Source organism: Perognathus longimembris, chromosome 9, assembly GCF_023159225.1.
Source record: "Perognathus longimembris pacificus isolate PPM17 chromosome 9, ASM2315922v1, whole genome shotgun sequence".
Lineage (NCBI taxonomy): Eukaryota > Metazoa > Chordata > Mammalia > Rodentia > Heteromyidae > Perognathus > Perognathus longimembris.
In genome coordinates this window covers 858,225-869,723 of record NC_063169.1, presented here as the reverse complement: position 1 = coordinate 869,723, position 11,499 = coordinate 858,225, and the positions used below count along the sequence as shown (strand labels likewise).

The 11,499-nt window shown below is 51.3% G+C and overlaps 1 protein-coding gene across 1 annotated transcript in view; it reads left to right on the top strand.

Annotated features, from left to right (window-relative positions):
* Nucleotides 1–735: 735 nt before the first annotated feature.
* The window catches only part of LOC125357773 (adhesion G protein-coupled receptor B3-like), a 214,934-nt gene continuing 204,170 nt past the window's right edge, over nt 736–11,499 (top strand). Inside the window, exons 1-2 of the mRNA XM_048354692.1 lie at nt 736–937; nt 11,022–11,065. The gene's annotated coding sequence lies outside the window, so the exon portion shown is untranslated. The remainder of the gene's footprint in view (nt 938–11,021; nt 11,066–11,499) is intronic.

Below are 11,499 nucleotides of genomic sequence, written 5' to 3'. Positions count from 1 at the left end.
ATCTGCCCGTGCTGGAGAAGCGGGCGTGCACGCACAGGTGTGCGTCTGCAGGTGGTCGGCCAGCATGCGGTGTGCTCGCCTTGCGGCAGGCGGCCCCGCGGTCACTGCCGCACACAGAGAGCGCGCCGAGAGGCGGCAGGGGCCGGGCCGTCTCCGCCGTGGGCAGAACCACGGCCGTCGTCCCAACTCGGCTCAGTGCCGAGTTACCTCACGTGGCTCTTTTCCCTGCCTGCGTTGCGGGATGGTAGGAGCAACTGTGTGCTCTCCGTGAGGTCCTCCTGGGCCAGATGGGCTCTGTTCACTCCACGGCTGCCTACAGGTTCAAGCGCACCATGCAGCACGCGCTTTCTGTGTATGTGCCGGTGCTGAGGCTTGAACTCAGAGCCTTGCACTCTTGCTTGGACTTTTCTGCTCAAGACCAGTGTGCTCCGTGTGAGCGACAGCTCCACGTCTGGCTTTGGGCCGGTGAAGTGGAAATAAGAGTCTCTCGGATTTCTCTGCCCTGGGGTGGCAGGCGTGAGCCACACTGCCTGGCTAGAACCCAATTACTCTTGTAGCTTCAGTAATCAGAAGCTTGTCAGAGTGCTTGCTTTTAGAAGGTTTTTCTGCACCTAGCATGGCAAAACACATGCCTTTCTTTGTCTCAAACGTTCCCGCTCTGGGTGCTTTGGTGACGGTGGCGAATGAGATGTGCGTCTGAGTGCGAGCGAGCGAGCGAGGCGGCTGCGCTTGGAGGATCTGTGCGCGTGCGGTCACCCCAGCAGGGCCTGAGCACTGTGCACGGAGTCCTCTCCGCACGGCTGCCCTCTTCTGACCGGTGTCCTCCTGTTTCAGAAACTTCACCGTCGTCAACTCCAAAGTCATCGTGGTCACCATCAGGCCGGAACCCAGAGCCACGGATTCGTTTCTGGAGATAGAGCTGGCTCACCTGGCGAACGTAAGTGCCCCCCCTCCCCGTGGCCCTCGGCCGCCCGGACAGCCACGCTAACCCGGAGGCCGGGAACGCGGGCTCTGGGCGTCCCTCCTTGGGAACGAAGTCGGCTCCGAGGAACGTGTGCGTTCCAGAGGAGCCCGCCCCCGTGCGAGAGGGCTGACCTCGGTTGACCAGGGACGGTACTGAGTGTGGGGTTCCTTTATCTGTGTGCTTGTCTTCACCAGGTGGTGTGTTTGACCCTGGTGGTTGGATAGGGTGAGAAGCCACCTTGCCCGCTGGCAGGAAGTCCGGGGAGGGGCATGCAGTCGTACAGATTATAATCGTAGTTCAAAAGGGACTCACTCGGCCCGTGCCGTCGCGCACACCTGTAATCCCAGCCATGAGGAGGCCGAGGCCTGAGGAGCCCGGCTGGAAGCCAGCCCAGGAAGACCGGTCCCTGAGGCTCACCGGCTGCTCAAGCCTGGAGCGCCACAGTTAAGGGACAGCACCCAGGCCCAGAGTTGAAGCCCCAGGACCTGTACGTGCACGTGCGTGTGCGCACAGGCACACACACACACGCCAATCATGCTTCACATGCAACTGTGTTGTGCCATTCCTTGCAAGATCTCTACCAAGTTATTTTCCCCATCGTAGCATCCAATAGTGGTTGAGTCATTTTCAGAAGAACTTAAATGCACATCCTTGGGCCTCCGGGGCGCGTCTGACTTCTGCTCTTGTAGGTTTTCTGATTTCTGAGAGAAACCAGCCTTGGTTTTTCAAGAAAATGAGCACCATCTTCCCTGGGAACCCTTCTTGCTAAGGGGCCCCAGGCTTTCGGGATGGACGCCTGTGGGCCTGTGGCTCCTTCCCGGCCTTCCTTCCCTCGCCCCGCCCAGCCGCCCAGCCTCCCAGCGGCATGCCCTCCCCTGCTGCAGAGCAGAGCCCCGCGGCGGGGGGGGGGGGGGGGTTCGCTTTAGATTTGGAATTCAGGCATGCGCCCACTATTTATGAACATATTTCTTTTGCTGCTTTCCATTGATACTCTTGAGAACGTCTGCATAGTTACCAGCATTAATGTAAAGGAGGAAGAGGTGTTAATTCCTCAGATCCAAATAGGTGCCTTTATAATTAGGCCTTTGACCCATAAGGATAGAACACATTTTGTAATATTTTAGCTGAAAATGAACTGTAACTCTTATACAGGAAATATTCCTGTAAACAAACATTTGAAAACTTTCCCAAATAAGGATGAAAACATTATTTATGATTTTAAGGACATATTACTTAGGGGGCATTGTTTGATAGGTTATAGAAGGGTAACCTCAAAAATCACAACGAAGCAAGCTTAGAGCTTTAATTCCACAATACTATTGAAAGTGAACATTTTTAGGCTTTGAGTCTAACTTTCCTCTTCTGGGAATAAATATTGCTACATGATTTTTTTTTTGTATAAAATGTTAAACCATACATGAGAAAATTACTTTCTGTAGAAGGGGAATAGAATACGTAGTCAACAAACTTCACAAAGAGACACAAGGATGCATGTAAGAACGTTGAGACAGCTGGTACTGCTGTCCTGCCTAGTCAGAGGCTGAGATCTGAGGATCAGGGTTCTAAACAGCCCAGACAGGGACTGTTTTAGATACAACATATCGTTAATACCGTATCTGCCTGCTTTGGCTATTTTCTCACATGAAAAGCATCTACTTTGCTTTCTCGAGCTCTGGATAGCAACCTGCAAATCCCGTCTTTTATTTGTCATGCGAGGGAAACAGAAGGATAGGGATTAAAAGTTAGAGGGACTCTAGGGAAAAGCCCATTAACATTTCCTAAATGAAATGTGTTCTTTCTAAAAGCTTTTAATAAACAGCATTTACAGTATGTTCAATATAATAAGGCCCTTGGGAGATCGTGGGAATGGGAAATAGAACAGCAACTCCAAACGGTATTTAGGAAGCCAAATGAAGTAAGTTTTCAGCAGCCAGGCAGTTAATGAGCACGGCAGCATTCTTGCTCGGTTTCCTTGGCACGCGGCTTCGTTTCCATGACGCGGATATCATTAGTGCTTAGGCCTAGCAGTCATTGGATTCTAAGCGATATCAAATTTGCTTTCTCCAGATAAAGAATTTTGTGTTTCATATTTGCAATGTTTTCTTTTCTTATTTGTGTGACATTTATACTTACAGCTTGTTATAGTCTACAATGTATAAACGTAATCATTTTATTGAAAATAATTACTGAAGCCTAAGTGAAACAGAGCACACATGCACGCACACGCATGTGCCCACACATACACGCACGTGCTGACGATCCCTTAGGAGACCGTTTGGGCCTACCGGGACATTTTAAGAGGATAACGTCCTCCTATTTAAAGCCAAGTTAAAAGAACAGACAGTGACTGTTTCCTCGACTTTGCAGATATATTATTTCTCTAAGTAAAATGTCATGATGTAGTCCTTCCGTTTTGAGTGGAGAGAGCGTGCACTTTGCTGGCCTGTAGTCTAACCTCGCCCTTAAAAGAAAACAGTTGTGCTTGGGCAGAGCTCTACGGCCCTATGGCAGGCCGCTGCTTCTACACTGCAAAGTCGGGCTCAGACTTGCGGACGGCTCTCAAAATGCTCATAGGCACCAAAATGTCACGAGTCTGGCCCATATATATGTATATATATACATATATATATATATTTTTTTTTACATATTACCGGGGTTAAGCTAACAAAGTAGTCAATTTGACACGTGTGTGTGTGTGTTTGTGATAAGCGAGAACAGTGGGTGTGTGTGGGGTTGGTTAGCTTTATGCCAGCAGCCCGGGCGCCCACACCCATGGGCGTTTCCATGACCATGGAAGGATTGAACAAGCCCAGCTGCGCAGCTATCATTCCCCCCAAAGGCCATTTGCATCCCTTTACGTTATCATTTTTATTTTGTTTTACTTTTAAATTTTATGTATTATTTTTTGGTGCAAGTGCTGGGGCTGGGACTGAACGCCTGCTGCTGTCTCCTGAGCCGACCTGCACTTCTGCTGTCTCGCTGGCTCACTGGAGCAGAGTCCCAGGGGCTCTTCCCCTCCAGCTGGCTTGGGACTCAGACCTCAGACGCCCGAGTCGCTGACATGACAGGCAGGTGCGAGCCTCCTGCGCGGAGCCTTTCACCCCTAAAATCTCCCCGGTCGTGGCCCGTGTGGAGGCCGTCTGTGCCCTGGTCGTTGCCCGTGTGGGGCTCCCTGTCGCCCTGGTCGTTGCCCGTGTGGAGGCCGTCTGTCGCCCTGGTCGTGGCCCGTGTGGGGCTCCCTGTCGCCCTGGTCGTGGCCCGTGTGGGGCTCCCTGTCGCCCCGGTCGTGGCCCGTGTGGGGCTCCCTGTCGCCCTGGTCGTGGCCCGTGTGGGGCTCCCTGTCGCCCTGGTCGTGGCCCGTGTGGGGCTCCCTGTCGTGCACCTGCGGACGCGTGCAGCCCCTGCAGAGCCGTGATTCGGCCACGGGGCCTCGGGAGCGGCCGCTCTGCAGCCGTGGAGACGAGGCAGGGCTGCGGGCTCCCTGCGTCTTGTTCCGTGCGGCCCTGCACTCCCAGGCCTGGGTGAGGACCCGCCTCGCGTTGCAAATTCACGCGAGCTTTTCCCATACTACATGACGGAGAGTTTCCAGAGGAGGCTTCTGAGTGATTGCCTTTTACCAGAGCAGACGCTGGCAAGTCTTCTGGCAGAGGGGGAGTAAGTGTTTTAGCTGTGGGAGCCTCGTGATCGCCACCCCAGGCCCTCCGCCCGGCTTCCTCCCCGTCAAAGCGGTGACGGACAGGTGAAGGTGTGTGTCCCGGTAAAACTGTGTTCGTGAAGGATGGCTGGCAGGCCAGGCCTTGCCACCAGCCCCGGCAGTCCCTCCGCTGTGGCAGGCAGGAGAGTAGCCATGCGGCTGCCCCCGTGTTTGTCCCTCAGAACCAGCAAACGCGTGCCGCACGTTCAAGGGGGACTCTCGTGGGACTGTCTATCAAAACCACATGCCACATATATGTGACAAGTGTGCTATGTGTTAAAAGGAAATGTGCACTGCTACTGTAGTCAAGGACTCTGATTTCAGGAAATGGTTTATCTGAATGGGCACATGATCACATGATCACATGAGCAGTTAAAATGTGGGATCCAGCCAGGCGCCCGTGGCTCACACCAGGAATCCCAGCTACTGAGGGGGCTGAGACCTGAGGGAGACCAGCCGAAGCCAAGCAGGCGTCCGAGTCCACGAGCCCCCGGCTCCCCTTCCCTGGACGGATCCCACAAATCACGAGCCCCCGGCTCCCCTTCCCTGGACGGGATCCCACAAATCACGAGCCCCGGCTCCCCTTCCCTGGACGGGATCCCACAAATCACGAGCCCCGGCTCCCCTTCCCTGGAAGGGATCCCACGAGAGCGCGCAGTCTCTGGCGTGACGGCTGCAGGGGCGGCAGGGTGAAGGGCTGGGCCGCCAAGGCACTGGCGAGGGAGGCCGGGCTGCGAGCCGGAGCTGGGGCTCGGCTCCTGTGCTAGCCAGCGGCTGCCGGCGCAGTTATCCCGGCCCCAGAGGCAGTGCAAGCTGGCCAGCCCTTCGTTCCCAGCCTGGTGAGACCCCTCGCTGCACCCGGGCCGAGCTCTCCGGGCCTTCACCCCCCGGACAGTGTCAGAGTCACATCAGCAGGAGACGGAGATCATCTACACTGAGCACCAATTATGTCTCTTAGTATCACATGTATGACAACCCTCGATTACGCTCGTCAGTGCGAGTCCATTAGAAAACGGATACCGCGCCTCCGATACAAGGACAACAGTCCTTGGGGATGTGGTGAACGGGCCCCGCGAGGAGGCATGGCCTCTCAGGGGAACGAGGGGGCCACGTTCTAGCCTTGCGAGGAGCGAGCGCGGGGGCCCGGCCTGCGGCCCGCACCATGGGACGCTGCTCCTCTGCAGACAGACGAGTCGGTGGGAATGTCCCTGGCCCGGCCTGCTCTGCTCCGCGTCAGCATAATGACCAGCAGGAGCAAGAGGAAAAGGCCTACCCCCCGTGCTGTGTGGGGTCCAGTCAGCAAGCCTCTGGGCGTGGACGTCGGAGGAGGAGAGGCCTGGCCGGGCTCTGACGTCAGAAGGCCCCTCGAGAGCCGCGGGCGCCCGGCCCTGTCAGTCCACGTCAGGAACCTACGTCAGGAAGGTGGACGTGGAGGCCGGGGCCTTCTCGAGGGACACACAGGCTTTAAAAAATCACTGCTTCTCCTGTGACAGGTACTCCTCATTATGAAGAATAAACAGTCACGCTCGCAGAGCATCCCAGGAGTTAGCAAAGCAAGCAGTGAGCACACAAGCAGCCTGGTCTGATCACGGTGGGCCTCTCTGCCCCGCCCCCCCCCCCCCCCCCCCCGCACCGCAGCAGACGCTGCAGTAAATACACACTCTCTACCCGTGTCCGCTCAAACCGCCACGGACTCCTTGAGGAGGATTTGGTGTGGACACCGTCATCTTGATAAAGCAGGGCTCTACGTTTCCTGCTTGGGAGCCTTGGCTAGCTCTGTCTTTGCCAGCTCCGTGGCTTCACTGGTTGTGAACTGATGGCAACCGCGTCCCGCACGCGTGCCCGTGTGACACACGAATGTGCCCTCAGCCCCTCTCCTCCCGCTCCAGTCCTGACCACACCGCCCCCAGAGCCGCCGCGCACCTCTCCCCGTGGACCGCGCAAGTGCGCAAGGACGGAACCGTAGGCCCTGGAACGCTGAGACTGCTCAGCCAACTTTCCAGTCAGTAGGTTTGTAGAACATCCTGGCGGAGGATGTGTTACACTTTCAGCGACTGCTTAGCCGGAAGACACAATCTGGAGAGGATTTCCTCTCTTGGAGGAAGGAGGGGCACTGGACTTGAACTCAGAGCCCTTGTGCTTGCCAGGGAGGTGCTCTGCTGTTGAGCCATGCCTCCGGCACTAGTTTTGGAATGAGGTCTTCTCCCCTGGGCTCCAGCCTCAGCCCTGGCCCTCCTCCTGCAGGTGTCTGCAGCTGAGCCCTGGCCCTCCTCCTGCAGGTGTCTGCAGCTGAGCCCTGGCCCTCCTCCTGCAGGTGTCTGCAGCTGAGCCCTGGCCCTCCTCCTGTAGGTGTCTGCAGCTTCGGGGACGAGTAGAGGCCTGAGGGCCCAGCGTGGAGTTTCCCCCTGTGGGTTCTCTGCCCAGGCTGGCCTCGGGCTGCGATCCTCCAGACCTCAGCCTTCCAAGCAGCCAGGACTGGAGGGGCGAGCCACCGTGCCCAGCAAGGGCCCCTCCTCTGACCGCCTCATGCCGTGGGTTTGCCGGGGGAATTTTACATCTCCTGGTATCTTCTTGCTCTCGCGCGCATGCCTGAGGTGTTTTTAAAATGTGTTCTTTCTCAGGTAACGCTGAAATTTTATAAACTGGATCGAACCAGTCTTTCTGCAGGCCATTCGTATTAGAAATGTTCTAGAATCTCCAGAATCAATTTGCACACTGTCATTATATGGGACAAATAACAATTTACTTTCCATAGGGGAAATAACGAAGAATAAGCTCAGCCAACTCTCATCTTGAGTGTTGGATTTTTGCATTGTTTGTCAATCTGTTTGTGGTCTTCTGGAGTGTGAAGGGAGGGGCTGAGGTTAACATACTGACTGTGCACCTGCTTATCTAAGACTTTACATAGAGGTACATGGTTTCCACCACCCAGTCCCTCCCACATCACTCTGAGAGAGAGAGAGAGGGAGGGAGAGAGAGAGAGAGAGGGAGGGAGGGAGGGAGGGAGGGAGGGAGATTCTGGAATGTTCAGTTGGAGCTGGAGAAATGTTAGTTAAGGTGAAGTCACTGCCTTTATTTGTGTCCTTAGAGTCTGATCTGCTTGTTCTGCTTGCTTTTATTTTAAGAGGACCATGCGAGTGGTAAGAAAGTTATGGTCTTTCTAGATAATAATTTATTATGCCTGGTGCTGGTGGCTCACTCCTGTAAACCCTTTAATCCTGCCTATTCTGGAGGCTGAGACCTGAGATGGAGTGAAGTAAAATCATAATAATAACATATAATAGACCACATGTAAACCTGAGTTCAAGCTCCAGTACCTGCACAAAATATTAATAATTTATTATGATATATGAGGACTAACCATCTGAACGTTTAAATAAAACCAGAAGAATGTTTTCTCCTTTTATATCTTTTGTTGTTGTTGTTTAGTTTTGCTGATCCTGGGGCTTGAATTCGAGGCCTGAACACTGTCCCTGAGCTCTTGTGCTCAAGGCTAGTATTCCACCAATTGAACCACAACGTCATTTCTTGCTTTTTAGGGGTTAGTTGGAGATAAGAGTCTCAAGATCATTCCTGCCTGGGTTCAAACTACAATCCTCAGACCTCAGCCTTCTGAGTACATAGGATTACAGGCATGAGCCACCAGTGCCCAGCTAATATTTTCATTTTAATTGACACATAATAATTATGAATATTTAAAGGATACAGAGTGATAACAATCATGGAATGATCAACTAAGATTAATTAATATGTCCATCTCCTCACATGGCTTTAGACAGGAATGAGCTTTAATGATCAATTGCATGGAATAATGACTATAGTAAAAAAAAATCATGCACTAGTGAATTACCACATTATTTCTGCCGCCTTAAGCAATAATTCTTCAAATGTGGTGTGGGAAAACATTATGACGTCTGAAATTAGCTACTGAAATGCACTTTCCCATGTGTGATGAATCTTCGCAGTCTCCCCTTTAATGGGCTTGCCAGTTGAGCAGGTCCAGAGTAAAGACCTCAAACGTCATGAAGTTGGCGAGTCTGTGGTTAAGCTAGCATGTGAATCGAACTTACTGAGAGCCAATAAACACCTCGTCAGTGTTGAGAGAGTTGGCCACCTTCACTGTAGTGGCAGTGACTTCATTATTGTGTCTTCTACTGTGATCAAATTCACTCAGATCTTTGTTCAGATTTAGCCTTTTTGGAGAATCCTTCCCATTGTACAAAACTTTCCACCATCTATTCCTCCAGCCATTAGAGTCACTGTGACGGACTTTTCCACGAGCCGGGGACTGTCTAGGGTGTAGGGTCTTTGCTTTAGGATGATTTTTCTTTATCTCTGCCCCTTCAGTGCAATGAGAATACACATTGGCGACAGGTTGGCTTCGTACTGCAGTGTCTGGAAGGGAACCTGCATGTAACAGGAGTTCCATACATCATTGTTTCCTATGCTCGGAAACTAGGGCTTGACCTCAGGCCTGGGTGCTGTCCCTTCGCTTTGTCCACTCAAGGCTAGTGTTCTCCCATTTGAGCCATGGCTCCGTGCCTGGATTTTTGGTGTCTCATTGGAGATAAAAGTCTCATGGTCTTTCCTGCCTTGGCTGGCTTTCAATTTCAGTCCTCAGCTCTCAGCCTCCTGAGTAGCTGGGATTACACGCGTGAGCCACCAGTGCCTGGTGCGATGTTCACTATATACTTTTTGCTTTAATAAAGTAGATTCCTAGATGAGGTATTTTGATTGTCTCCCTAGATCTCTCTTCTGACTTCTGTGCCCTTAGTATTTTGTCATAGTGCTTTGTATTTCAAGTATACCATGGGGAAAAGTACTTGGGAAATAATTGTGAAGGAACGCAGTAAATTCAATTGTGAATGCCATTTGGTGCTAGGAAGGATGTCCACAATACTTATTACCAGTAAGAAGGCAGAAATTTTACACAAACCAAAGGAAAAGAGAAACTCAACCTTAGAAATATACTGACCAAGTGGATGATACATCCTCTTATTAAATAAATACCCTGGATTGGTTGATGTGAAAAGAGAAGAAGTAAAATAAAATAGAAAATATACTTTGAAAATGTGAGTCAGTGAATTTTCAAAATATTTGAAATTGTCTCATTAAGAACACTTATCTCGGGTTGAGTGTTGCTATTTTGGGTAGACTCAAGACAGGTGGATTGGTTCTTTGCTTTTTTGTTTGTTTTGTCAAAAACATGTTTGGCAAGATATCTTTCCCCAAAATTTTTAAATACGTGCAGTTTTAATATTTTAAGTGCTGACTGTATTGGAATTTCCTAAATTAATCATTCTTAGCCAATCTGGCTTGTTAAGTCAGCCAGCAGCTTGCTTATAATCTGCTTGCCACTACATCTTTCTTTAGTTGTATTTTGTTGTGCTGCGGCTGGGCTTGAACTCAGTTTAGATTATTAGTAATAGCTTTTCTTTCTTTTTTTTTTTTGCAAGTTGGATGATTTCTCTATTTTTTTCCAGGAAATAAATAATATGGAGAATGTGAGAACTTGAAACTCACTGGATACCTTCAGTGGATAAGACTTTGGAAGTACAATAGAATTTGTAGATTTGTAAAGCTTTTGCATTTAAAAGCAACATCGAGTTTGTTTCAAATGACAATATGAGGCTAATGTGGTAAAATACTAGTGGCTCATGTCTGGAACCCTCACTGTTCACATCTGAGGATCACAGTTCAAAGCTAGCCTGGGCAGGAAGGGATATGAGACATTTATTTACATCCTATTAACCACCAAAAAGCCAGAAATGGAGCTGTCGCTCAAGTAGCATAGCACCAGCCTGGAGTAAAATAGCTAAGAGACAGTGCCCAGGCCCTGAGTTCAAGTCCTACTTCCAGCATACCAAAAGAAAGTCTTGCAAGTCTACCAGCTCTAGAAATGAACAGTTAAAACCAACATCTCATTCTTCTAGAAAACACTAAATATTATGTAAACCAAGGGCTCGATACAGTATGCTTCACTCTGATTTAAATACCATGGATTTTTGGTCCTCTTAAATGAAATAAGACAGCAACCCAAGTGTTAAGGAAATGCAAATTACTTGAAAATCCATCCAAATCGAGACTGAAGAGCACATGGAAGGTTCACGCCCAGTTTTCAGGGAGATGTCGGTACAGGTCATGATACTGGAAGACACGCATTGTTTTCACAGGGTTCCTGAACATGGATCAGTAAATATGACAAAGAAAATGGAAATTTGTTTTTATTTAAAAGATCAAGGTAGGATCTTCATCGCTGCTTGCGGCAAGATGGCTGCCATGGTCTACGCTTGGCGTCATCGTGGAGCTTTGGATGTGAGCAGTCAGTCGGGTGACGTCTAATCTTTCTCTGCTTCCTTCCAGGGTACCTTGAACCCCTACTGCGTGTTGTGGGACGACTCTAAAACGTAAGTGATGCGCCTTTCCTGATTTTACTTTGGACTAAGTATCCAAAGCATGCCAGGTTCTGTTGGCCTTTGCCAATGGGCAGGCGGATGATGAGAGGGCGGGGTGGGCGCTGGCCTGGGCCTCCTCTTCCTCCTCCTCCTCCTCCTCCTCCTCCTCCCCCTCCCCCTCCCCTCCTCCTCCTCCCCCTCCCCTTCCTCCTCCTCCTCCTCCTCCTCCTCCTCCCCCTCCTCTTCCTCCTCCTCCTCCTCCTCCCCCTCCTCTTCCTCCTCCTCCTCCCCCTCCTCTTCCTCCTCCTCCTCCTCCTCCTCCTCCCCCTCCTCCTCCCCCTCCCCCTCCTCCTCCCCCTCCCCCTCCTCCTCCTCCTCCTTGCAAGGGCAGCTGGGCCAGCGGGATGGGTGCATCCGTGCGTCCTGGCGCTGTGGGGCTACTCCTG